This window comes from Equus asinus, chromosome 21 (assembly GCF_041296235.1).
Source record: "Equus asinus isolate D_3611 breed Donkey chromosome 21, EquAss-T2T_v2, whole genome shotgun sequence".
Classification (NCBI taxonomy): domain Eukaryota; kingdom Metazoa; phylum Chordata; class Mammalia; order Perissodactyla; family Equidae; genus Equus; species Equus asinus.
The window spans coordinates 94,621,079-94,645,917 of NC_091810.1; the positions used below are offsets into that span (position 1 = coordinate 94,621,079).

Here is a 24,839-nt window from a genome sequence, read left to right on the forward strand (position 1 = left end):
GGCATCTGGGTTTCAACTTAACAACTTCTCCAATCCAAAATTGCAAAAATAATTACTTCCATATTTTCTTCTAGCATTTTTAGGGCATAATTTTCTATAGTTAAAACTTTGATCCATGTGGAACCCATCCCCCTAACTGTGCCCCAGCTTGCAAATTGTTCTAATACTGTTTACGGGATTTTCTCTTCTAATTTGAAAGTCTGCCTTTATCTCACACATGCTAGGGTGTATTTATAGATTATCTATTTTTTCCATTAATCTTCAATAAATCCTTCTCCAGTACCACATTTTATTTTAACTTACGTAGTTCTGTAATATGGTTTAATACGTGGTAACATAGAATCTCTCCTCTTTTGTCTTTTTCTCAAATTATTCCCGGCCCCTTTTTAAAAATTTTTTTCTCCTTTCAGATGAACTTTCTATTCATCTTATAAAGTTTCCAAAAATATCTTGTTGGGATTTTAATTGAGATTGCATTTGATTTATAAAATAATTCAGGGAGAAATGATAGTTACACAATGCTGAGTCTTCCTGGAAGGTTTCAGCATATATCTTTCCATTTTATTCAAAGATTTTTCATGCCCCTCAGAAAAAATCAGACTTTTCTTCCTGTAGAAACTGCACCTTCTTCATTAAATTTATTTTTAGGTAGGTTATGTGGTTGTTGTTGTGCAGTTGCTACTATGACGGAGAAGTCTTCACCATCACATTTTCTAATGAATTAATATTTTTGTGAGGAAAGCTAATTATTTTTGTATAATTCTTTTGTATCTAGTCACATTACTAAAATTACTTATTGCTCATAATAATTTTAATTAATTCTCAGATTTTTCTCCATATGTAATTATATCTTGTCCAACTAGTGACCATTTTGTCTTCTTTTACATGTGAGAACATCTGCAGTTCGAAGAGTGCCTTGTTGAGTTCCCGGTGCTGGAGCTGGCTCGAGCTCACATGCTCGCAAGAGCTGATGGTTGCATTTTCAGGAGTTTTGCAAACTGGCTTCAAGTTGGTAGCTTGAAATTGGTGATGAGCAAAAGTGGTCACACCACGGAAATCAGCAAAGGCTATAAGTCAGAGCTCCCATCCGACCCCAGCACCTCCAATTGGTCGTTAACCATTTACCCGCACCAGATTTACTTCATACCTGCTACGTCTGAGATAAAAAAAGAACCTTGTTTTTTAAAGCTTCCAGAAGTGAATCCACAGATTACAATTAAAACTCAATTCAATGAGTAACAATCTTATCAAAAAAATCCGTCCTTACTTCTAAGAGCATGAATGAGATGTTACAGCACAGTGGTTAAGAGCTCTGGCTTTGGATCTGAATTTAAGTCAAAGTTTAGTAAATACTATCTCTGTGGAAATGCAAATCAAAACCACAACGAGATACCACTTCACACTCACTAAGATGGCTGAAATAATGTCGGCAAGAATGTGTAGAAATGGGAACCCTCTTACATTGCTCACAGGATTGTAAAATGGTGGCACTGACTTGGAAGACAATTTGGCAATTCCTCGACATGTTAAACGTAGAGTTGTCATATGACTCAGATATTCCACCTCTAAATTATACCCAAGAGAAATGAAAACACGTGTCCACACAAAATTTGTACACGAATGTTTATAGCAGCATTATTCATAATAGCCAAGAGGTGGAAACAACCAAAATGTCCATCAACTGATAAATGGGTAAATAAAATGTGGCATATCCATATAATAGAATAGTATTTGGCAATAAAAGAAGTACTAATATAGGCTACAATGCAAATAGTTCTTGAAAACATCATGCTAAGAAGCAAGACAGAAAAGGCTGCATATCGTATGATTCCATTTATATGAAATGTTCGAAACAGGCAAATCTATACAGAAAGAAAGTGGATCAGTGATTACCAGGAGCTTCGGGCAGGAGGAATGAGGAGTGAAGTCCAGTGTGTACAGGGTTTCTTTTTGGGGTGATGGAAATTATCTAAAATGAGATGGCAGTAATTCACAACTCTGTGAATATACTAAAAACCACCGAATTGTGCACTTTAAAAGGGTGAATCTTGTGCTATGTGAATTACATATCAGTAAAGTGTTATTAAAATATATATATTAGCTTGTGGCCTTAGGTTATTTAATCTCTCTGAGTCTTAATTCCTTATCTCTATCGGGTTCTGTGAGCGTTTATTAATATATATATGTTTAACAAATATTGATATGTATATTCACTGTTACATACATAATGGACTGATATATATATGCACATATGTATAATCACTATTGTCAGTGATCTATATCTATATCTATGACGTAGATACATAATACAACACCATGGCTGACACAGAGCAGGCCTTCTGATGATGATAGTTGCTACATTAAATTCTTTATGTAACAGCAAACCTCCTTTTTAATGTCTTTTCTATGTCTTTTCTCGATGTAAAATAGCTAGCCATTCTCTGTCATGTATGTCTTCATCTTGTACTTGAAAATCACGATTATTACGCTACTCTCGGTTCATCTCTCTTTTTGGTGAATAAACCCACATTTCTAACACTTACCTGACTGATGACGTCACCTTTATCTGCTTGACTCCATTAACGTGTGTCCTGCACTAAACCATTGCAAGAAGGTGGGGCCCCCACCTGGTTTTGTTCCACCCTGAATCACCAGTGCTAGCCCAGGGCCAGACACACAGTTAGAGTTCAGGACGAGGTGTGGAATGAATGAATGGATAGACATTACATCTGCTCAGTGAGTGGCCTTCCTGTAAATGGGTGGTTCTCGGTGAGGGACGGGGTGTGGAGAGAAGGCAGGTTGTCATACAGGATACAGGTTGTCATATCTGAATCACCTGCAGTGGTTTTTTTAAAGTTACCTGACGCCTTCTCCCCAGGGCATATCATACCAGGGCCTACACTTTGCAGTTCACTAGCGTACTTCACACTAGTGTATTGTGGTGTAGTTCACACTTTGTGCTTCAGGGGGAGGAAGGCCCATTTCACCCGAAATACATCTCATACAACAGTCACTGGTGACAGAAATTTCTTTAATAGGACACAAAATCTTTCATTCATAATCGGAGATGAAGGCTAAGGTACAAATACCTTTGGCCAGTGTGATATGATAGAAACAGTGCTGACAGGACCAGGAGGCAGCAAAGCTGGCCTTTAGAGCCGCCTTGACTTTGGATATGGGTATGTGACAGGAAGGGAAGAGAGAGGAGTACACAGCCTGCTGAGCGTCCAAGGAGGTGTGGAGAAGTGGGGCATGAGCAGAGGGCCAGCATCACTGGGATACGGTGTGGAGGCCTCATCTTCTTCACGTTCGCTGGCATCAAGCCTACCTTCTGAGGGGCCCATCTGCTTTCTGCTCTCAAGGGGAAAAGCTCGTGAGTCACATGGCCTGGGTTTAGGACCTGCCTGGGCAATCGGGATCTGCCCGCCCAGCGATACTTCCACAGACGAGCCGGGAGGATCATTTCTCATCTGCTGGGTGTCCACTTCATTCTTATTCCCAACGTGTGTTAATGGTTTTTAACTGAGCCCTAACTGCTAGCTCATGTTCACCTTGGCTCCAGGCTGATTCCCAAGATCCTCTGCTGTATTCAAACTCTGTTTTAACTTTTTAAACTGTAAAATATAGCACCCATAGTGTACAGTTTAATGGTAGTATAAAGTCAACATCTGTGTAAGTAATGTACCGATTACATTATACGTTACATACATGTATAAACATTATCCATAGACAACATGTTATATTAATTTTATTGTACGTAAGTTAAACCTCAATAGGAATGATTTTTAAAGAAAAACAAAATGAAATGATATATTATAAAACTTCTGAAGGTCCCCACTCACGGCCCCATACCAATCACAAGCCCTTACATTCCTCCCTAAAGAAACCATTATTCTGGGGCTGGCCCCGTGGCCGAGTGGTTAAGTTCACGCGCTACATGTCGGTGGCCCAGGGTTTCGCTGGTTCGAATCCTGGGCGTGGACACAGCACTGCCCCTCAGGCCACGTTGAGGTGGCGTCCCATATGCCACAACTAGAAGGACCCACAACTAGGATATACAACTATATACTGGGCGGATTTGGGGAGAAAAAAAAAAGACGATTGGCAACAATTGTTAGCTCAGGTGCCCATCTTTAAAAAAAAAGAAACCATTATTCTGACTTTCATGTTAATCACTTTTCTTTCTTTTCTTAATGGATTTACCACCTAAGTATGCATCCCTAAAAAAATATGTTTAATCTTGTCTGCTTTTGAACTTCCCATAAGTAGAATCATACAATATATACTCTGTTTGCTGGATTTCTTTCACTCAACAACGTTTTTAAGATTCATCCACATTATGGCCTGTAGCTATAGTTTGTTGATTTTTATTTATATATATTATTCTAGCGAATGAATGTTCCACAATTTGCTTGCACATTCTACTGTTGACGGATACTTGGGTTGTTTCCAGTTTCAGGCTATTATGAGTAATATGGCTATGAGCATTCGTGTACCTGTCTTTTTTTTTTTTTACAGCTTTATTGAGGTATACTTCACATATCATAAAATCCACACATTGTCAGGGTACAATGCAAAGGGGTTTTTTCCTAGTTTCATTGAGGAATAATTGACATACCTTACAGTACAAGTTTAATGCATACAGCATGACAGTTTGATTTACATAGAGAAGTTTCCCCCACTATCTGAAAGTAGGGTGTTCCTGTGAAAACCTTCATGAGTGAAATGGCGTAAAGCAAAGAAGCAGTTACCGTTAATTTACATGGGAAAAAATCTTGAGTGTTCCCAGATCCCAATAACCTATCAAATCATACCAAATAACATATAAAACCTAAAATAACACTAACATATAGTAAAAGCAGGAATGATACGATAAATATACAGCCTTTATAAAGCAGAAATAATGTCTGTACAGTGATGTTTCACTTACCAGAATCAGGAAGGCAGTGAGCACACTGGAAGGCCGAGAGGTGGTGGTGGTGATGATGGGGTGTTAGGCTGAACTGTTGGAGGTTGGGGTGGTGGGAGGTCCAGGGGACTGGGGTGGAGGCAAGAGAGGAAGAGCGTCATCTATTAGCATCTCATCGAAGTCCGAATCCATCAGGGCGTGCAAGTCACTGACGTCTACACCGTCTTCTATGCCTGCTGCCTCGATGTCGAAGGTCGAGGTTCCTTGTCTGCTGTGGCTGATGTGGCTGGCTTGAAATACGACAGTATGCTTGACTGCTTAGCCTCTATAACTGGCTCGCCGCAAAAAAAATGCTGAACGCTTTTTTCACATCTTTTTTTGTAAAAGCAAAAATCCTCTTCGGATTTCTTTAGGTTAACAAAAACAGGTACTAATGTAAGTCTTTCCTTTTTTCTTTTTTTTTTTTTTGAGGAAGATTAGCCCTGAGCTAACATCTGCCACCAATCCTCCTCTTTTTGCTGAGGAAGACTGGCACTGAGCTAACATGAGTGCCCATCTTCCTCTGCTTTTTTTTTTTTATATGTGGGATGCTGCCACGGCATGGCTTGACAAGCAGTGCGTAGATCTGCACCCGGGATCCTGGCTGGCGAACCCCGGGCCACTGAGGCGGAACGTGAGAACTTAACCACTTCGCCACTGGGCCGGCCCCTAATGTAAGTCTTTCTTAAAAGCGAAGAGGTGTAAAGTGAACTTTGGGATAGTGAGGGAAACCTGTATTGTGAAATGATTACCACAATAGGTTCAGCTAACACCCATCTTCTCATATAGATACAATAAAAAGAGAAAATCTCCTTGTGATGAGAATGCATAAGATTTGCTTTCTAAACAACTGTCCTATATATCATCCAGCGGTGTCAGCTGTAGCCATCATGTTGTACATTACTTCCCGAGAACTTACCTTATAACTGGAAGGTTGTACCTTTTGACTACCTTCCTCCAATTTCTCCTCTCCCCTACTCTCCGCCTCTGGTAACCACAAGTCTGGTCTCTTTTTCTATGAGTTTGGTTTCCTTTTTCTTTTCAGATTCCACACATAAGTGAAATACAGGATTTGTGTTTCTCTGTCTGACTTATTTCACTTAGCATAACGCCTTCATGGTACACCCCTGTTATCGCAAATGGTAGGATTGCCTCATCTTTTACACGTGAGTAATATCCCATTGTGTATATGTATATATACACATATACACCACAACTTCTTCATCCATTCACCTGTCGATGGACACTAGGTTGCTTCCATGTCTTGTCTGTTGTGAATGATGCTGCTATGAATGTGGAGGTGCAGATATCTCTTCAAGTTAGTGTTTTTGTTTCCTTTGGATATATTCTCAGATGTGGAATTGCTGGATCATATGGTAATTCTGTTACCTGGCCCACCAAACCCATAAGACATTAACCACAACCCTGCTCAGAACAAGCCTAACGTATTATCTTTAGCTTACAGGAAACCACAAAGAGAGGAAGGAGGAGATGGCTGAGACATATAGTCGAAACCAGTCAAAACCAGTTGAAGGCAACCTGGCAGTCTGACTTAACCTGACATAGACCCCGCAGCTTATTATTCACTCATTGTAATATATTATCATGATACATAACACACCCACCAGTGCCATGACAGTTTACAACTGCCATGACAACAATGGAAACAAACCACATAAGGACCAAAGACGGACGGCAACCTCATTTCCCAGAAAAGCCTGCCCAGGTCCCCATGTTGCTGTGAATTGCTCTCCTCTTCATCGCCTGACCCCTTACAACGGCTGCTGGGTCGCCCCAAGGGCTGAGAAGTTGATTTGTGAACTTAGTTCCCGCTTCTCCATTCTTTGGCCATTGAATAAAGCTTGTAGTGTTGAACACTCAGTTTTGTTTCAAATCTGCAATACCGAACAGAAAAGACACCCTCTGAGGAAGAAAAGGGCTGATTGTGGGTTCAAGGTCCTCCGGCCCTGGGTTCTTCCTTGGGTCCCTTCTAATTGTGGGTTTAAGTCCCATGAGAGGGAATCAAAACTGGTAACAGTTCTATTTTTAATTTTTTGAAGATCTTCCATACTGTTTTCCATAGTGGCTGCACCAATTTATAATCCCACCAAGAGTGTAGGAGGGTTCCCTTTTCTCCACATCCATATACATGTCTTTTGATGTACATGTGCACCTATTTCTGTTGCATGCATGTCTAGGAGCAGGATTCTGATAACCTTTCTGGTGGTATGTGTATCTTCAGTTTTGTTGGATACTGTGGCGTTTGGTAAAGGATCTCCCTTGTAGCATCTGTGGTACTGTGCTGGTAAGTAGGTGCTTATATAGCTTCTGTTGTACAAAAACAGCATCTAGAGGACAAAAATCTAAGTTATAATCATTCCCAGCACCTGGCACAGGAATAAACAAATGATAAGCATATTTGTTATTCATGTAAAAAAAAAAAAAAACCTCAAAATTAGCAGCTTAAAGCAGCAAACATTTATTATCTCATACAGCTTCTGAGGTCAAGGGTCCAAGAGGAGCTTAGATGGGTGGGTTCTGGCTCAGGGTCTCACAAGGCTCCAATCAAGGTGTGAGGTAGGGCTGCAGTCATCCAAAAGCTTGCCTGGGGCTGTTGAATCTGCTTCCAAGATGGCTTACTCACGGAACTGTTGACAAAAGGCCAGTTCTTCTTCAGCTGTTCGCAGAGGTCCTCACTTCCTAACCACCTGGGCCTCTTCATAGTCCACTAACTGTCCTCATGCTATGGCAGCTGGCTTCCTCCAGATCAAGTGGTCTAAGGGAGAAAGTAAGGCAGAAGCCACCGTTTTTTTTTTTAATATTCTGTCTCAGAATTGACATACCATCACTTTTGCTGTGTTCTATTGATCACACAGAACAACCCTGGTAAATGTGGAAGGGCACTACACAGGGCACACATACCAGGAAGCAGAGATTACTGGGCTTAGAGGCTGACAACCACAGTAGGCACTTATTCAATGTCTCAATGAATCAATGAATGAAGAAATGAATGAGTGAAGTGACCTCCTTTGGACCATACCCCAAAGCTCTTAGTGATCCAAGAACCAAAATGAACTCATTTTTCTTAAGGCAGCCTTGGCTATGATAAAGTCATCTCTAGACACTGATTGGGACCACAAACAGCACATGAGAGAGGTTCCCATGCCGTATTTACCCACTCTCTGAATAGAAGGACATTGTCATTTTTCAGGAATATGGACTCAGACCAGAGAAGATGGAATAATTGACTTGAGGTCACTGAGAAGGTCAGATGACTCAAGAGTAGACTCCCTGTCCATGGAGAATTATCAGAGTGAGTTTTAGATGAGCACACCTTCTGGGTGCTGTTGAGTTGTTTGGGATGCTGAGTCTTCTCTACCTTCACTAAAGGGAGATTCGTGGGTCCAGGAGACGACCAGTTCATAGCATATCAGTGTGTTAAGAGTTTTCCTTTTCTCATTTTCCTAATTTTGGGATGAGACACACTTTCCTACTACATCCTAATCTCTAGTAACTGGTCATCCCCATGGATTTTACAGAAGATTCTCATGTGACTTAATAACTGTGGGCCCTAGAGAAGGGTTCCTGGCCTTTTACCGTCATCTTGTCCTTTTGTCCCACGTTAGCTCCCTGTATGGACTGTCTTTTCCTTAAATTTTAATATCAACCTACTGTAATTCTACCAGTTCTTCTAGTTCCAGCCAAATCTCTACTCCTTCAAGAAGTTTCTCTGATTATTCCATCCAGAGAGTTCACGTCCTCATTGGACCAACCCTCTCTCACAAGTTGTTTCACTCCTGTGGCATCTGAGTTTGTTTTCCTTTTGTTTTTTTTAAAGATTGGCACATGAGCTAACATCTGTTGCCAATCTTTTTCTTCTTCTTCTTCTCCCCACAGCCCCCCAGGACATAGTTGTATATTCTAGTTATAGGTCCTTCTGGCTCTGCTATGTGGGACGCTGCCTCAGCATGGCTTGATGAGCAGTGTCATGTCCACGCCCAGGATCCCAACCAGGAAACCCTGGGCTTCCAAAGCGGAGCACACAAACTCACCTACTTGGCCATGGAGCCAGCCCCTGAGTTTGTTTTTGAAGCATTTAGGTATGTGCAGGACATGTCATACATATTTTCATTCTCTAGTTCCCCCAAATAAATATTCCTTAAATGAGTAAATAAATACATTTGCTTTCATTTAATCGTAAAACATTCAAAAAGGTCTCTTTACTCTTGAAAACTTAAAGATGAACACTTTTGTAATATTCAAACTATTTTTCAATCTTTTGTTTGTTTTTTTAGTTTGTTTTTGCTTTTTATTGTGACTTCAGACTTTAAAAATGTTACACTTGAAGGCAGGACACAGATACTGTAAAATTAACAGGTTACACATGTGCAGTGTTGATACGCTTCTCCTTTAACAAAATTAAATTCACTAATCACATTCATTTCTAAAGCCCTTTGAAATTGTGTGTCATGCTTATGGGTGGCCACATTCCAGAGAACTGAGTATGTGCTACGAAACGAAAGGAGGCTTGGGGGTGGGGAGGAAACCCTTACAAGGCAAGAGAACTGAGCATGTGCGGGGTTCTGTACCAAACAAAGGAGGGCAGAGAAGTGCAGTTTTAGAAATACCTAGGGGAACGAAAACAGAAAGGGAACTGGAGAGCGGGGCATGGCTCACCACACTCAGGAGATCACCCAGAATCCACAAGTGGAAAGGGTGCACTCAAGGAAGGACGTTCCTTAATCAGACCCTTCTGGCATCTCTTTACCAGGCCCTACCCTTTGGGGATGCCCAGACCAAGCCATCACTCCTCACACTCACTGACTCCTGAGACCCCTGCCCTTTACCTGACACATGTTCTGTCACTCTGCATCAGAATTGTGGCTTTGGGTTTTTGAGAGGTGATGTGGTATGGGGAGTCCAATGGAGCTGGAAGAATTCTGGCTCACTTGCTTAGAAGCTGGCAACTTACTCAATCTCTTGCACCCTCGGTTTTCTCCTCTATAAATTGGGGATAATAACACCTACAATGCAGGTATTATTGTGGATTACAGGTATAGCAGGCATTGCAGGATTGTTGTGAGGATTACACACCAGCAGGTACTCAATCGACAGCAGCTCTGAAAAGCAGTGGCGTGGTGGCTAAAAGCATGGCGTCTGGATTAGACGGTCTGGGTTTGAATCCTTGTTTCATTACCTACTCTCTGTGCCTACTCTCATTACCTACTCTCTACTTAGTATCTCTGTGCCTGACTTTCCTAATCGATCAAATGGGACTAATAACGATAGCATAGTTTCTATCTCACAGAGTTGATGGAAGGGTATGCTGGTGATAATGCAGTGCCTGTCACATAAAAAGCATTCAGGAGATGGAAGTAGCAATAGAAGCTGTTTCTGTTATTATTTATGATAAAAGATGCAGCGGAGGGCAGCAGTTACGACTATGTACTCTTGCGCTGAACTCCCTGGGTTCAGATCCTGGTTCTATTTTCCCCCAGCTATATGAGGCCAGAGCCTCCATTCTGTAAATCTATCTGTAAAATGGTGATAATAATAGTACTTACTTCGTAAGATTAAATAAATTCATATATGTAAAGTACTTAGTGCTGGTGCCTAGTAAACAATACATGTTAGCCATTATTATTATAAATTCCAACAAGCCATAGCTCCAGTTTTTATGCATTTCGACAGGTAATCTTAAAGCTTGATACTTTGTACAATTAAATAAAGTTAAAGTTTATGTATTCTGTGGTGATTAACCTGAACTACCAGTTCCCTTGGAAATGAGCCAGGCTTTCAACCACAAAAGGTTTTCAACTGGGTCCCAGCTGACCGTCTCTTCAGTGTCTATGTGTACAGCAGATGGTGAGCTGCATTTTTTAAACTACTCCTTTCAAGTTCTCAGGAAAATTAAATGCCCTCATCGCAGGAGAGTGCCCTTGCCTCAGCCTCTCGCTCCGGCTCCCGGGAAGAGAGCTCACAACCAGCCAGGCTGGGGAGTCTCCCCGGTGCCACAGACTGCAGTTATCAATGACACACCGAAAGCCGGCCTCTTCACCTCACATTTTCACTCTGCTCTCTGGCTGTACTGCAGTAACAGGACAAGTTGTTCGTTCAGATACCGGAAAGGCTGACAGTCCAGGAAACTTTTTTTTTTTCGTTTCTGCAGCCAATAATCTTGCAGCACGATGATGTCACCCAACAGTTACGCATATGACTTAACTGTTGGCTAGGTGACAGGAATTCCACTGACACCGAGATCACAATGAAACTGCTTAGCTGCTAAATTAGTCATATTGTACGTTACCGATAAGTCCCTTTTAAACTGATTAACTGCCAGTTCAAACAGCGCTATTGTCTATTAGGGAAGTCAGGGCCCCATTGCTCACAGTTTAAAGGACCACAGCCAGCATTCTAGCACTGAAAAAAGCAAATCAGGTGGTTACTGAATTTGACAACATCACAGGCCACTCGAAGAGGGACACAGTGAGAAAAGGAAACACTTTCTATCCTCTGTTTTCAGGGAAAAATTGGTAGACTATCTCCTGGACTATGTCCTAAAATGAGTCATTTCAATCTCTTGATGACTTTCCCAATCCACATAAGATGAGAATAGGATTCTGTTCCTGAATGAAGACACAGATTATTTAGTGCTGTTTTCTTTTTCTAACACAAGCTGGCCTCTGTCCTACAATTCAACCACACTGTGAAAGGGGATTTTTACTGACCACAAGCCATGAGGTAGATGCCACTTATTCCACAGAATCAGTTATTAAAATAATGCTTACATTTTCCCATTTAAAAAGTAGTACGTGTATGAGAAAAAATTTAGGAAATACTAAAAAGTACGAAAAAAGAAGGATAGCTCCCGCCATCTCACGCTCCCCAAAACAACCGTAACTAAAACTTTGTAAATTTCTTTCAGCTCCAATACATATTGAATGAATACAACCACCTAACAAACTCCTTGCCTGGCAGCATGGTGGATGTCAGGCAGAGAAAGATAAGTAAGATTCCAGGCCTCTCCCTCAAGAAGCGCACAGCTTAATGTAATGGGGTATCTGAACACAAAAGAGGCATTTAGCGCAGGCTGGAGAGAGCGGAATGTGGACTGGAGGAGACGGAAGGGATTACCAGAGCAGATGACAGAAATCCTAGAGAAGGGCTGCTCAAAGCGTGGTCCACAGGTGACACCGGATCTTCCAAGCTTTGTACAGAACCTGAGAGAAAGCATTTAAAACTTCCGGGGAAATTTGACAGAGTAATTGTATGTCTTTTGAATCGAATAGTAATTTTTAAAATTGGACCTGCATTTTGTACGTCTTTTGCATTTCATTTTGGTTGTATTTATTCTTATTGTATTTTCAAAAAATCAGTCCACAATAGATTAGAAATTAAAATTGAAATAGATTAGAAATTAAAAATGAGAAACTCTTCTGTCACGACAAATAGTTTGAAAACCACTTTCCTCAGGGACACAATCGCTTAGTTAAGGGTAGGGTAACCAGCCGTCCTGGTTTGCACTAAACCTGGCAGAGTCCCAGGCAAACGGGGATGAGTCGGCCACCTCACAAGTGTCTAATTCCAAGAAAAAGTTAGCTTCACGGGAGACTAGATCACATAAAGGAGGAGGAGTCCTCAAAGCAGTGAGAGAAGAAGGTCTCTGCGAGCTGAAGGGAGGTGCTGGTGTTCAGGTCAAGAGGGTTCCCTAACGGCTGGGAGGGATCATTGAAAAGAGAGCCACAGCCTGCTACCCAGACTCACTTTCTAAATTCCAAGACGGAGAGGAAAATCCTGTGAGATTACACACACACAAATTGAAAGGAATAAGATAATTTAGGAAAGTGGTAAAACATGGTATCTATAATATTACATTTCTTTAACAAAAAGATCTTTGCTTTGGCTTCCTAAGAGAGAAAAGAAATAAGGAAGAATTGTCCTTTATATTATAACCAGGAGGGTAATAAAATGGAAATAGAAAACAATACCATGAAAGAGGGAAATGCAAACATGTTCACATAATTTATTTGATTTGGCACCAAATTTGGCTCTAAGCTTCCTGGTTGGTGATGGGGAGGTTAGGAATCACAGTCATTCGAATGGCTGTCATTATGATGAAGGAAGAAGTATTTGAGTTATTCAGCAAGACAGTCCCCGCCCCAGCACTGAAATTTAAAACACATTCACTCAAAGAGTTTAATATTGGGGGCCTCGAGTGTTGTGGTAGACACTGTCCTCAGTAGCATTTCTCACAAATGTGGGAGTGAAAGTCATGTCTGTGCTTCTTATAGAGATCCTCATTAAAACCCGTGAAGGGTTTCAGGATGTATGAATACATTATAGCCTAACGACCTTATCTGATGCGAAGCTAGATCTTGGAGCACCCTAGAGGAGAAGATGACTAGTATGTCACTTACTCTCTTCTGAATATCATTTCTCTCAGCAGGACCAATGTAATAACATAATTTGAGGCCTCATAATGTCTGAAAAGAAGTTACTCTTGCTCTTTCTCACTGATTAACAGTATATAAAAATCTCAGTTTCAAAGGAAATACAGTTTGACTTTGTGGAGCCAGCCTTTTTAGTGCTGATATTAGCATTAGACATCAAATTTGTGTGAGATTAGGCTATTATGCTTTCCATAATGAGTAATATTTTAGTAGTTATAAATAGCATTAACACTCACTTTTACTTTTCCTCTGGCACCCTTAATAAAACTAGTAAATATTGTTACACTTTCCTTAATGCAAATGGAATTGTTTATCAAAATATTGTCATAATACGCAGTCCTAATAATTTCAAGGTAGAAAAACTTCATTCACAGGCCATCTGTTTGAATAAGCAAAAATCAATTTGCAAATCAAGTAAGTCATTATGATCACTTTTTGTAAAATATATGTTTGTATAAACATAGTATTTATAAATACATAAGCATAGAAGAAAGCATTAGAGAGATATAAGGAAAATGTTAACTCTGCTTATCTCTGAGTTTGGGTGACTTTCATTTTCTTCTTTTTACTTGTCCATAGGTTTAAATAACTTGCATTATCTTTGCAAGAAGAAAAGCAGGATGATTCTTGTTTTGCTGGAAGGTCTGTAGGGCGAGAGCAAGTACTGTTTCTGCATCATTCCTGAAGCTCATTAGCCAGGTGATTTTCCTGCACCGCCATCCAGCCCTTGCATCACGGTGCCCCTTCATGGCCCACATGATGACTTGAAGGGTTGATGGTTTAAGAAAGAGTGTAATTTTGGTTGGAGACAATCCTCAACCCTGCCTCATTAGCAGCTATGTGACTTTGGGCAAACTTTTACACTTTTAATTCTATGGTTCCTCATCTTCCAAATGGAGACTGGATTGTTGTGAGCATAAAATGAAATCGCTGACACATAGTAAAGGGCCTGGAACAAACCAGGTGCTTGATAAATATCATATGCCACATTGCTTGCCCCCGTCCTGAAAGGGATCGTCCTGGCTCTGCAGACACTGGTTCTCTTCCCCACAGGAGCTTCGCATAAACCTGGTTTCAGTCCAATAAAGTCCAAAAGTGTTGGAGGAATAGGGAAGCCCACAGTCTCTCTTTTCCCATGTTCACTACTTAGAGGCTGAGAAAAGGAGAAAAAGAAAGGCTTACCGAGGCTCCAGTGAGTATCAGCAATGTCATGTGTGTTACGTTGCTTAAGGAAGGCTCCATATTTTCCCAATCTCTTAAACATCCGTAAAGTCTCAAGTTTCTACCTTATTATTAACGCATTTGCCTCCTGAGAATTATCTTACTTTGTATCATCATTCACCTGAAAACAGTTTCTGTATGCCTGTTTTTATTTTCACATACTCCTAGCTGTGACTTAGAAGTTTGGTTGGTTATGTCATTATCACAGGTCACATTTTCAGAACTACATTTCGTAGCATTTGGGACCCTAGAAATGTAAATTATATTTTTCTATCACTTCATCTACATGTCAAAATGGCTCTAATCTTCATTTTTTACATTAATTGGTTTGTAATCAGTCTCTCTAATATATGTTAAGCACGCCTTACTTAAATGAGTTTTATTTGATGTGGAGAAAATTAGACAGAAAGATAATGAAATGGACGTCTCTAATTATTAGGCCCCAGTTTTGAAAACTTGACTACACTTACCTTTCTAAAAAGAACTGAATCTCATCAAATTTACAAAGCAGAAAAGTATTCCAGTACAAGAACGTTTTGGGGTCTATGACATCTTGTTGTCTTTACAACTTTGCCTCAATATTTCAGGCAGAGACAGTTAAGCAATTGTAGCGAGACCTGCGAGACCCAGGAATGGGGCCTCCCTTCCTAATGATCTATTGCAGTTGTATTGTACATGGATTGAACAACAAAGGTTTCTATTTTCCTACTTTTTTTCTTCACTCCCTTCAAACGTCACCCTTTCTCATCTTTTATACTTTTGTTTCCCTGACATGAAAACTCTAAGAAGGCAAATTGCTAACTGTACCCCTCAAAGCTCCAAAAGAATATGATATAATTAACCACATAACATGACCTGCATCTTCTCCCCAGAAAGCTTTCCCAGCAACTTATCTACCAAGGCTTGGTTTTCTACAAACACATTTCCTAGGAAATGTCCCCAGATGGCACGTGATCTTTCCATTTTAGACAAGCTGCCTTGATCAGGTGTCACCCAACTGACCTGCTTTTCTCCACCTTTATTTTCAACACAATGTTGTCTCAACAGACTATCCGCTAAGCCCTGGTTTTTCTTCACTGGAGTCCATTCTCAGCCCTATTCCTACACCACACCTGCCACATGCACTGGTCACTAACATATCTTTTGTTATTTCCTCATGATACTTATAGAGCCTCTGAGCAACGTTGAAACTCTGTAATCATTTCCCCAGAGTTCTCCTCCAATACATTGGTTGTATGGAGCTTGGCTTTGGGTTTGTCATCACCTCAACTCCTTTTTTAGTTTCCTGTTTGCTGGGAGACAGCTCTCAGCTCTCTACCCTGTGCTCATCTTGCAGGCTACATATCCAGATCATCTTTAATCATACCTCTCTCACTATCCAAGGAGTAGTGCTTCCAGCCCAAAGCAGTGAACATGAACAACAGGGAGAGAAATCAACAGGGGCTCCAGGTGCTCTTAGACCACAGATCATAGAGTAGAGGGATCCTCGATGCCATCTAGTGCAATTCTGCCATTTTACAGACGACAGAGTTGGGACCTCAGAGTTTTAAGTCACAGACTATTCAAACGAATCAGTACCAGAGCCGCCAGGAAGAGCATTTCTAAGTGGTTAAAATCATTGACTTTGGAATTCTATAGACCTGGGTTCAAATCCCAAGCTATGTGGTCTTGTACAATTAATGTAAACCCTCTAACTCACAGTATCCTCACTATTAAAATGGGAATGATAACACCCATCTTACTGGATTATTGAGCTGGATATATGGTTGCTCTTAGTTATTAACTAGAATCCAACTATATTGACTTTTAGTCTAATGCTCTTTACAAGGTAATGCCATTATTACGATTCTAGTACCAACCTTCCAAGATTCCATTTTTAATTTTTACTAATGGTGGTGTGACTTTGAACAACTTATTTACAAAACTGTGCTTCAGGTGATTAATCCATAATGTAAAACTAATAATAATACGTAGTGTACAGGCAGTTGTGAGGATGAAATAGATAATCCTTGTAACTATAGCATTTCACCTGGTGTCTGGCATATAGGAAACAACAAAATATTGAATAGTTCTACATAGTCTCAAATGCCCAGAACAAATGCATGAATGGTCAGGATACTCTTCTGCCACGTACCCTCAGAAACAGATCCAGGGTTATATACTTGGTTCTCTTTGGCCCACGGTACCCAGGTTCCTTCATTCAAGCTGGGCCTTAAACAGTAGGTAGCATTACAGCATGTGGCTACAGAAGAAAAGATGTTTTCCACCAAAGCAACAACTACAAGGCAAGGAGAGATAGGGCAAAGTGCATGGCAGGGCTCTTAAATCCTAACTAATTGTCTGGTTTCAAAGCCTTCAAAGTGGCCTCCCCTCTTGTCCATCATCCTTGCTGCTGCCAGAAATAAAATACCAGTTTGAACATGACTACAATCCTGCCAATTTCACTGCTCCTCAGTAAATTCAGAACAAAGTCCCAAGTCCTTAGCACAACCTTCCAGGCCTGTCAGCCTCTCTTCCTGCCTGCCTTGCCAGCCTCAGTTCCTCCACTCTGCCAACGGCCCTCCCCGAACCACTTGCACCTGCCTGAATCATCTCACTCACCTTCGGCCCTTTGCACAGGCTGTTTCCTTGGCCAAAAACATTATGTGTCCCAGTTGGCCTTCAAGACTCAGTTCAGAGGTTGCCTGTAGGAAGCCTTCTGTGACACCCTTTGTCTACTCCCATCACCGCTGCCAAAGAGCAGAGTTCCTATTTGGAGGTCCCATAACAGCCTACATTTATCTCAAGCACAGCTGGTAACAATGGGATTCCATGTTTGTATCTCTCTCCCTTTAGAATGTGTGTTCCCTGACTACAGAGTCTGGGCCCTTCCGAGGGCCCACTGTGTGTCATGCACAGTTGTAGAAATCGGGAATACAAAGAACAAGAGAGACAAAGTCCCTGAGAATGGGGTGTAAATCAGACAAATAACAAATAGACAAATGCGTAAATAAATATTTCCAGCTATGTTTATGAAGTGCCATGAAGACAATAAAATGACACAGTGTGCTGAAGAGAGGTAAGGGAGGGGAGGGTCAACATAAGATAAAGTGGTCTCATCATAGCATTTGAGCAAAAACGGATGAGGAGTCAGTCATGCCCAGGAATACCCAGGGCAAGATTGTTTCAGGCTGAGAGAGGAGAAAGAGGTCATAAACACATGTTGAAGGAAGGAAGGGACTGGCTGAGATCTAGTTCAAGGACATAAAGGGGACTGAAACTCCTCCCATATAGAAACCAGGATTAGACTAACTTTTCAGTCCAGGAATATAAGGCAGAGAAAAGCACCAAAATTATCCCATCTATTTTGGACTTGGGGCCTTTGGAGGGCTGGGGGAGTGGTTAGGGACTAGGCTGAACTGGTGACCTTAGGGTGAAGTAGACTTCTATAAACCAACATTTCTTGAAGAATGTTCCAGAAACGCTGGGCTAGACCTTGGAGTCACCATGAAGTCTCAGTTTAGGAAGCACTGCTTCTCTTATACTTGTCCCACCCCACCCCCACCCTACCACCACCTAGGCACTCACAATGCACGTGACAATATCAAAGGCTCTGAATAGCTCAGAATTTGGAAAACCTGATTAACGTTTATTTTCCAAATTAATTTGACCACTGTATGTCGTCTGTTTTGTTTGACTATAGCACTGCTTAAATCCTGTGAACCAGTATTTTATGAAATACTGTGGGAAGCTCTGGTCTATATCACTCTCTATCACCCACAAGCCTTGCTGGCATGAACTCTGGCTTCCAGTTACATTTCGTTAAATAAATAAGGGGATATGATTTTTGAAAAGACGCAATAGTTTGGTTTGGACATGTGAAAGTAAAGGGTGCAAGAGTCTCAATAAATCTAATTTCACATTTATTCACCTTAAAATAATTTCAACAGAGTTAAAAACAGTTAATACACAAAAGGATGAATATGTGCAAATACATACTAATATAAGTTCTATGAAAAATAAGAAGTCTGTTCTAAAGGTTAAAATTCAGTTTGAATGCTTTCTTATGCACTGTGGATTAGTTAGACATTTTAAATTAAAATTAATAATTTCTGCTCAATCAAGTGCAAAAAAGTTAAGTTTACTCATCACAAAGCCATCTTGCTTATTTTGATTACAACCATTCTAAATGGCAGAACTACTAAGCATTTTAAGATTAATTTTTTTAAATCAAATACATTAGACTTCATAATAATACAGGTAATTAATAGAGGGGAAAATCCATGTCAAAGGCTAATTAACACCACTGACACTCTCCCAGTAGCTAAAAATAAGACCAACAGCAAGTTCCTCCAATACTGGGCTATGTTATATTTAAAGTCCATTTGGGAAACTGACTTGATGTTTTTTGATTAGATTTATCCTAACAAATCTAACCGTGCAAAATGGTTGTTCTAACCATGTGAAAATGTTGAATTTCAGTCATGAAGTTCACATGTATACTATCAGAATATGCAGAACCCACTTCCTAAGCTAAGTTTTTATCATGGCCATCTTTGTCAAATAAATCTTCATAAGTTTCCATTTTTCTAATACCTTTAAAATAAAGTGACCTCAAAATAAGTCTCTGAGGGAATGAATACTAGCAGTGTGATAACAATAAATGTTAATAGTGTGATTTATTCTCAAACCAAGTTTCCTCTGGTAAATAGCACATAATTTTGTTACACTCCCAAAACTGGTCTTCAAAACATAAAGAGTAGCTTAATTATTCAGCTGATTAATGTACATCTAATAAAATAAGATCAATGTCATTGTCAACTAGAATTAACCTAAGCCCCCCAAAATATGAATTTATACAAGCCTCCAGTCAAAATTAACCTTTTAAAGTCTACCTTTTATTTGGCTTGTAATAGGCAATTCAGAATTATAACGAATAATTTTTATCGTATGTTAACAAATGCTTGGCTGTTTTCAGCATCTCGATATTTATTCTTCATAGAATAAAGCACTTTAGCACTCATTTCAGTAATTTTTTTTTTTGAAAGTCACTCAGGCCAAATATCAAGGCAGAATATCTAAGAAAATGCTCTCTCAACTGGTAATGGCACATCTATGTGATGGAATATCATGGGCCCATGTAAAACTCACATCATATGAAGAGAGAATGGTCTTTTCAATAAATGATGCTGGGTCAACTAGATACATATATGAAAAAAAATCTTGATCCTCTACCTCAAAGTGTACATAAAAATCAACTTTAGATGTATTTTAGATCTAAATGTGAAAGGTAGAATAATACTTTTAGAAGAAAACATAGCAGAATATCCTCAAGACCTCAAAATAGGCCAAGATTTCTCAAACAGGACACAGAGAGCACTAACCATGAAAGAAAAATATTGATAAACTAGACTATATTAAAGTGAAGAACTCCTGTTCTATGAAAAGTCACCACCAAGAGTGAAAATGCAGCCATAGAGTGGGAGAAGATATTTGTAGCATTTACCTGACGGAGAACTCATCCAATGACACAAAGAACTCCTACGCTACTCCTCCTCTTCCAACTGCCCCCAGCATGAAAAGCAGACAACTGAAGAGGAAAATAGGCAGAAGCCTTGAACAGGCATTTCACAAAGGAGGACATCCACCAGCTGTGAAACATACGAAATGGAAATTAAAATCACAATGAGATACCACTTCCCACCCACCCAAATGACCAAAATTTTTCTGGATTTCTGTAAGTGAACATATTACCATTTTAATTAAAATGATAAATATGATCTATATACTCCTGTAGAATTTATACAAAAAGAATAAACATATGGGCCTTATCTGTCTAGCAAAAAGACGAATTTCAAGCAATTACCTTTAACAGCCTGACCTTTTTAAATTGAAAATACCAAGTGTTGGCAAGAATGTGACACAAGTGGGACTCTTATACATTACTGACGAGAGTGTGAGATTGCTATAGCCACTTTGGAAAATCGTCTGGCACTATCTAGTAAAGCTAAACATATGCCTATCGTGTAAGGCAGCAGTCCAGTCTCAAGGAGAGGAGTGCATATGTCCACCAGAAGGTACGTGCAAAGATATTCATAGCAGCACATTCATAATAGCTCAGGAGGGCAAACAACACAAATGTCCATCCAGAATAGAATGGCTAAATAAGTTGCAGTGTACGCATACAATGGAATACTACACAACAGCGAGAATGAGCAAACCACAGCCTTACACAAAAACTGAATGAATCTCACAACTCACTGATAAGAGAAACTAGACCAAACCCAACAACTACATGCTATAGTTTTTATAAATATTTTATGAATATGCTATTTATTTTATAAATATACTATTTACATAAATTCAAAACCAGGGAGAAAAAGTCTGCTTCAGAAGTCAAGATAGTGGTAACACTTGGGATGGAGCACAGTGTCTGGAAGGGGCTGAAGGAGGGTTTTGGGATGCTGGGATGCTCCAATTCTGAGGTGCCTCTTGTGTTCTATTGGTTACAATGGTGTGTTCACTTTGTGACATTCATCAAGCTGCAAACTTACAATTTGTGCATTTTCTGAATGTTATATACTCTAAAAAATCCTGTTGTATACATAGGACCAGGTCTACGGTATAGTGCTAATGAAAAGAAGGATACTGAGTATCATGAACATCACGATCCCCACTGGGGAGAAAAGGATGTATGTCCAGCAGTCTGTCTGGAATGACGGATACACACCAAATATTAATAGTAATTCTCCCTAAGGTTTGGGCCTTTTAGTTTTCTCTTTTGCATTTTTTCCGTATTTCCTGGATTTCCTTAAGCGAGCATATCATCACTGCAATAAAAAAGATAAATGTTATCTATATACTCCTGCCAGGATTTATATAAAAAGAACAAACCAAACTTACCAACATATAGGTCTTGTCTGTCTAGGCACGAGAAAGAGTTTTAAGCAATTACCTTCAATGACCTGGAAAACTGAGTCAAAACACCAACCTGATATGAAATATATATTATATGAAATATATTATTGAGGATCTGGGAAGCAAATTTGGATAAAGACAGTCAACAAATCGCTGTCTCTTCAATGTCAGGAACTTCTTGCTTTAGGAAATATCTGAAAAATTGCCTCATTTTGCCCACAAAATCCTAGCATATCAATAGCTCACCTACCATTTGGACATTTTAAATATCTCATCAGAAGTCTATGAAATGCATTTTAATGAAATAAGGCACAGGATAACCCAGCTTTTTCTAACGTGAGAAACAGATGAAAATATGTCCTCCTCCTCTCCCTTCTCCTCTTCTCGCTCTTCACTGTCTCTCCCACCTCTCTCCCCGTTTCTTCCCCCTCTTCCCAGGACTGCCCCGAACCGAGCTGGTGCCTCCTCCTTTCCACCCTTCCCCTATTTGGTCTCAGTCCTGAGGGTGCAAGCAGGGCTGGGAGGCCCTAAGCTCAGTTCTCCTAGTGTCCTTGGAACCCAAGCTTAAGTGGAGGCCCCCCTGCCAGCAGAAGACTTGCCTCTAGTCTCTCTAAAACTGAAAGTGCAAGGAGAGAAGAGAAGGGGAACAATTATGGGTTTCTTCTCCCCTTTCCGGCTCCCGCCCCTCCCTCTCAGTCCCCAGCCCAGGCCCAGCTATAGGTCAGAACTAAGCAGCTGCCAACCCTGGGATGCTAGCTCGTTCACACTGACCAACACTCTTCACGTGGTAGGTCACAGAGCAGTAGGGGAAAGGGAAGTCGTGACGCAACACCTAAGAGCCACGCTGGGGATGGGGGACCAGAAAGCTGTCAGGAAAACAACAAGATCTGGACAGTGGAATGGAGCCTGCGTCCACACGGTTGAGAGCGGCCCTTCTCACCTACAGTTACAGGAAGTGCCAAGCAGGTGCCGTGTGCAGTACAAGAGAACAATAAATGATTACACAAATGAGATGGCATATATCCAAGTTATCTGAAAACCCTGACATTCTCCAAATATCAGGGATTAATTAGAATTACGAAGATACGTTAGGGAATTTTGGGGCAACTCATAATTTTCCTGAGTACAAAAACTCGAAAATCAATAGGCATCCTAGAAACTTCCCCAACAGAAACTCTGAAGCCTGCATCTAGACTTTCCATTTCACGGGGACAAGGAAGAGGGGTGCTTTCCACTGGGCCTAGCAGAGGGAACAGAAAGGTCATCTGCAAATACCTGAAACCCCCTTACGCAGGGTGGTGACAGGAGGCTGGGAGACGCGGAGCACATAGGAGACTTCAGGCGAGAGCATAGAGAGCAAGAACCAGCCCACAAAAGAAGTGAGGGAAGCTGCAGTTTTGGCCTTGCTGGCACCCCAGCCCCCCAGAACAGAACCACAGCAGAGGAGGATTGCGCTGGGGCCGGGCTGCCTGGCAAAACTAGGTTGAAAATGTCCTGGAGCCAGTGACTTGGTTTGAGTGTCTGATGTCAGAGGGGGATTTGGGGGGGGGGGGGGAGCAATGATTCCCTTTAAATAACCACAGTATCATTATTATACCTTAAAAACAATTTCTTAATATCAGGAGATATTTTGAAGGCATTTTTATATTAAAGTCTCTCCTGTTTGTTATACCCAAAAGTGCTTGTGCATCTTAGAAGAGTTTAGAAGGGCGAGAGAAAATTTTACCATAAGAAGGGGCCAGGAGATGAAGCTGTATCAGGAACTCTGGGAAGGGCAAAGATCCAGCACGAGAGACTGTGTTATTTGGTTTTTCATATAATACAGCTGTGGGAGGACAAAGATTGTGCAAGACTCCATCCATAGCTCTAGAAGACTCTGTAGCAATCAGGAGACACAAAGCCAACATTCGAGCTGCTCTTGGTGACACCAAAGAACTGAGAGATGTAGTAATGCGAAAAAGGATGTTTTGTGTTGCGCCTCTCTCAAAGGCAGTGAACATTTTGATGGTGCAGCCCCATCTACCAAAAAAAAAGTCTATTGTACTAATATAGTATGTGCCCCATAAAAAATTTTAAAAACAGGTATCGTTAGAGGATGAGATGAAAAAATAGAGGTAGTCGTTCTCATATTTTTCCTGCACCTGAGTAAATCGTCTTGGGCCCCTCCCTTTGAGCCTGCCGCACTTGACTGCCAAGTGGCTGACAGGGAAGTCAAGTCGGGCAGGTTGGAAATGAGCCTGGGGTGCCTGCACAAAGGCCAGCAGAGGCCCGTGGTCTCAACTCTGCCGGATGTTACAGTCGGCCTGGGAGCCTTTAAGAAACGCCAGGCCCCACCCCATTCCAACCAAATCAGTAATTCTGGGGCTGGAGTCCAGTGCCTCAGCAATTTTTTAAGCATTCCAGGTGATTCCAATGCACACACAGGGTTGAAAAACCTCCAGTATAGGTGTTGAAAAAAAAAGCTGCTTGACACAAGAATATTAGTTCTGACAAAAACATTCTGTTCTACCACTTTCCCATTTAAGAGTGGGGAAAATGTTTCACTCTCCAGTAAAGAAAGGGTGCAGGGAAGTGAGAAGTAAAGAAATGCAGAGAAACTTTAAAGTAAAAACCATACCTAATAAAATAACAGTGAGGTTCTCCCAGAAAAGGGTGGTTTCATTTCCATATTCCAGGTTCTAATTTACTACCTTTTAAACTGCTCCAATTTTGACAGACCCTATTTTCATTTAACCAAAAACACTTATCTTATTAGATTAGTAAAATTATCTAATGACTATTTCATATTGCAATCATGGTTATTTCATATGTCAAAATAATTAATTCCGACTACTTAAATCTTTTCTGTTTAACCATGTTTATCTCTCAATGGGGGCGAGGTGGGGGAAGCTGGCCTTAAAAAAATAAAAAGACGTTTTCTATCTCTGAGGAACTGACTTCATCAAATTATCCTGGAGGGAAAAGCAAGTACAAAAATGTGAACTACAGGCAGCAGGAAAGTAAAATTCTGCACAGTGAATGACACACCGAATCCTGCAGGGAAATATGCACCACAATACATTATTTCCTGTGGCTTCCTGCCTGAGGAACACTGAGGAAGAGAAAAAACTCTTCCAGAAATTATTTCTTCAGCTGTTTCATTATGGATTTAGCATAGGTATTTGGTCAAAATGTTGAATTGAATCATTGTCAAATCCACGGTATATTTACAAATGTTTACATATCTAATTACGAGTGCCGCTCAAGTCCTTCGAATGAAGGTTAAAAGAAACGTGAGCAGGAGTCCATTTGATCATAAGCCTGGAATGCCGAAGATGCTGTGG

The 24,839-nt window shown here is 40.6% G+C and overlaps 1 long non-coding RNA gene across 7 annotated transcripts in view; it reads right to left on the reverse strand.

The window, feature by feature from the left end:
* Positions 1 to 7,404: 7,404 nt before the first annotated feature.
* The window catches only part of LOC106829453 (uncharacterized), a 29,027-nt gene continuing 11,592 nt past the window's right edge, over positions 7,405 to 24,839 (reverse strand). For 4 of the 7 annotated variants that reach the window (XR_011496694.1, XR_011496693.1, XR_011496698.1 and 1 more), the window contains 2 exons: positions 20,105 to 20,249; positions 7,406 to 7,724 (listed from right to left, as the gene is read on the reverse strand). This is a non-coding gene — a long non-coding RNA (uncharacterized lncRNA). Of the gene's footprint in view, positions 7,725 to 20,104; positions 20,250 to 21,328; positions 21,429 to 24,839 lie in introns of all 7 variants that reach the window. The other 3 variants (XR_011496696.1, XR_011496699.1, XR_011496695.1) reach the window with 2 other exon arrangements.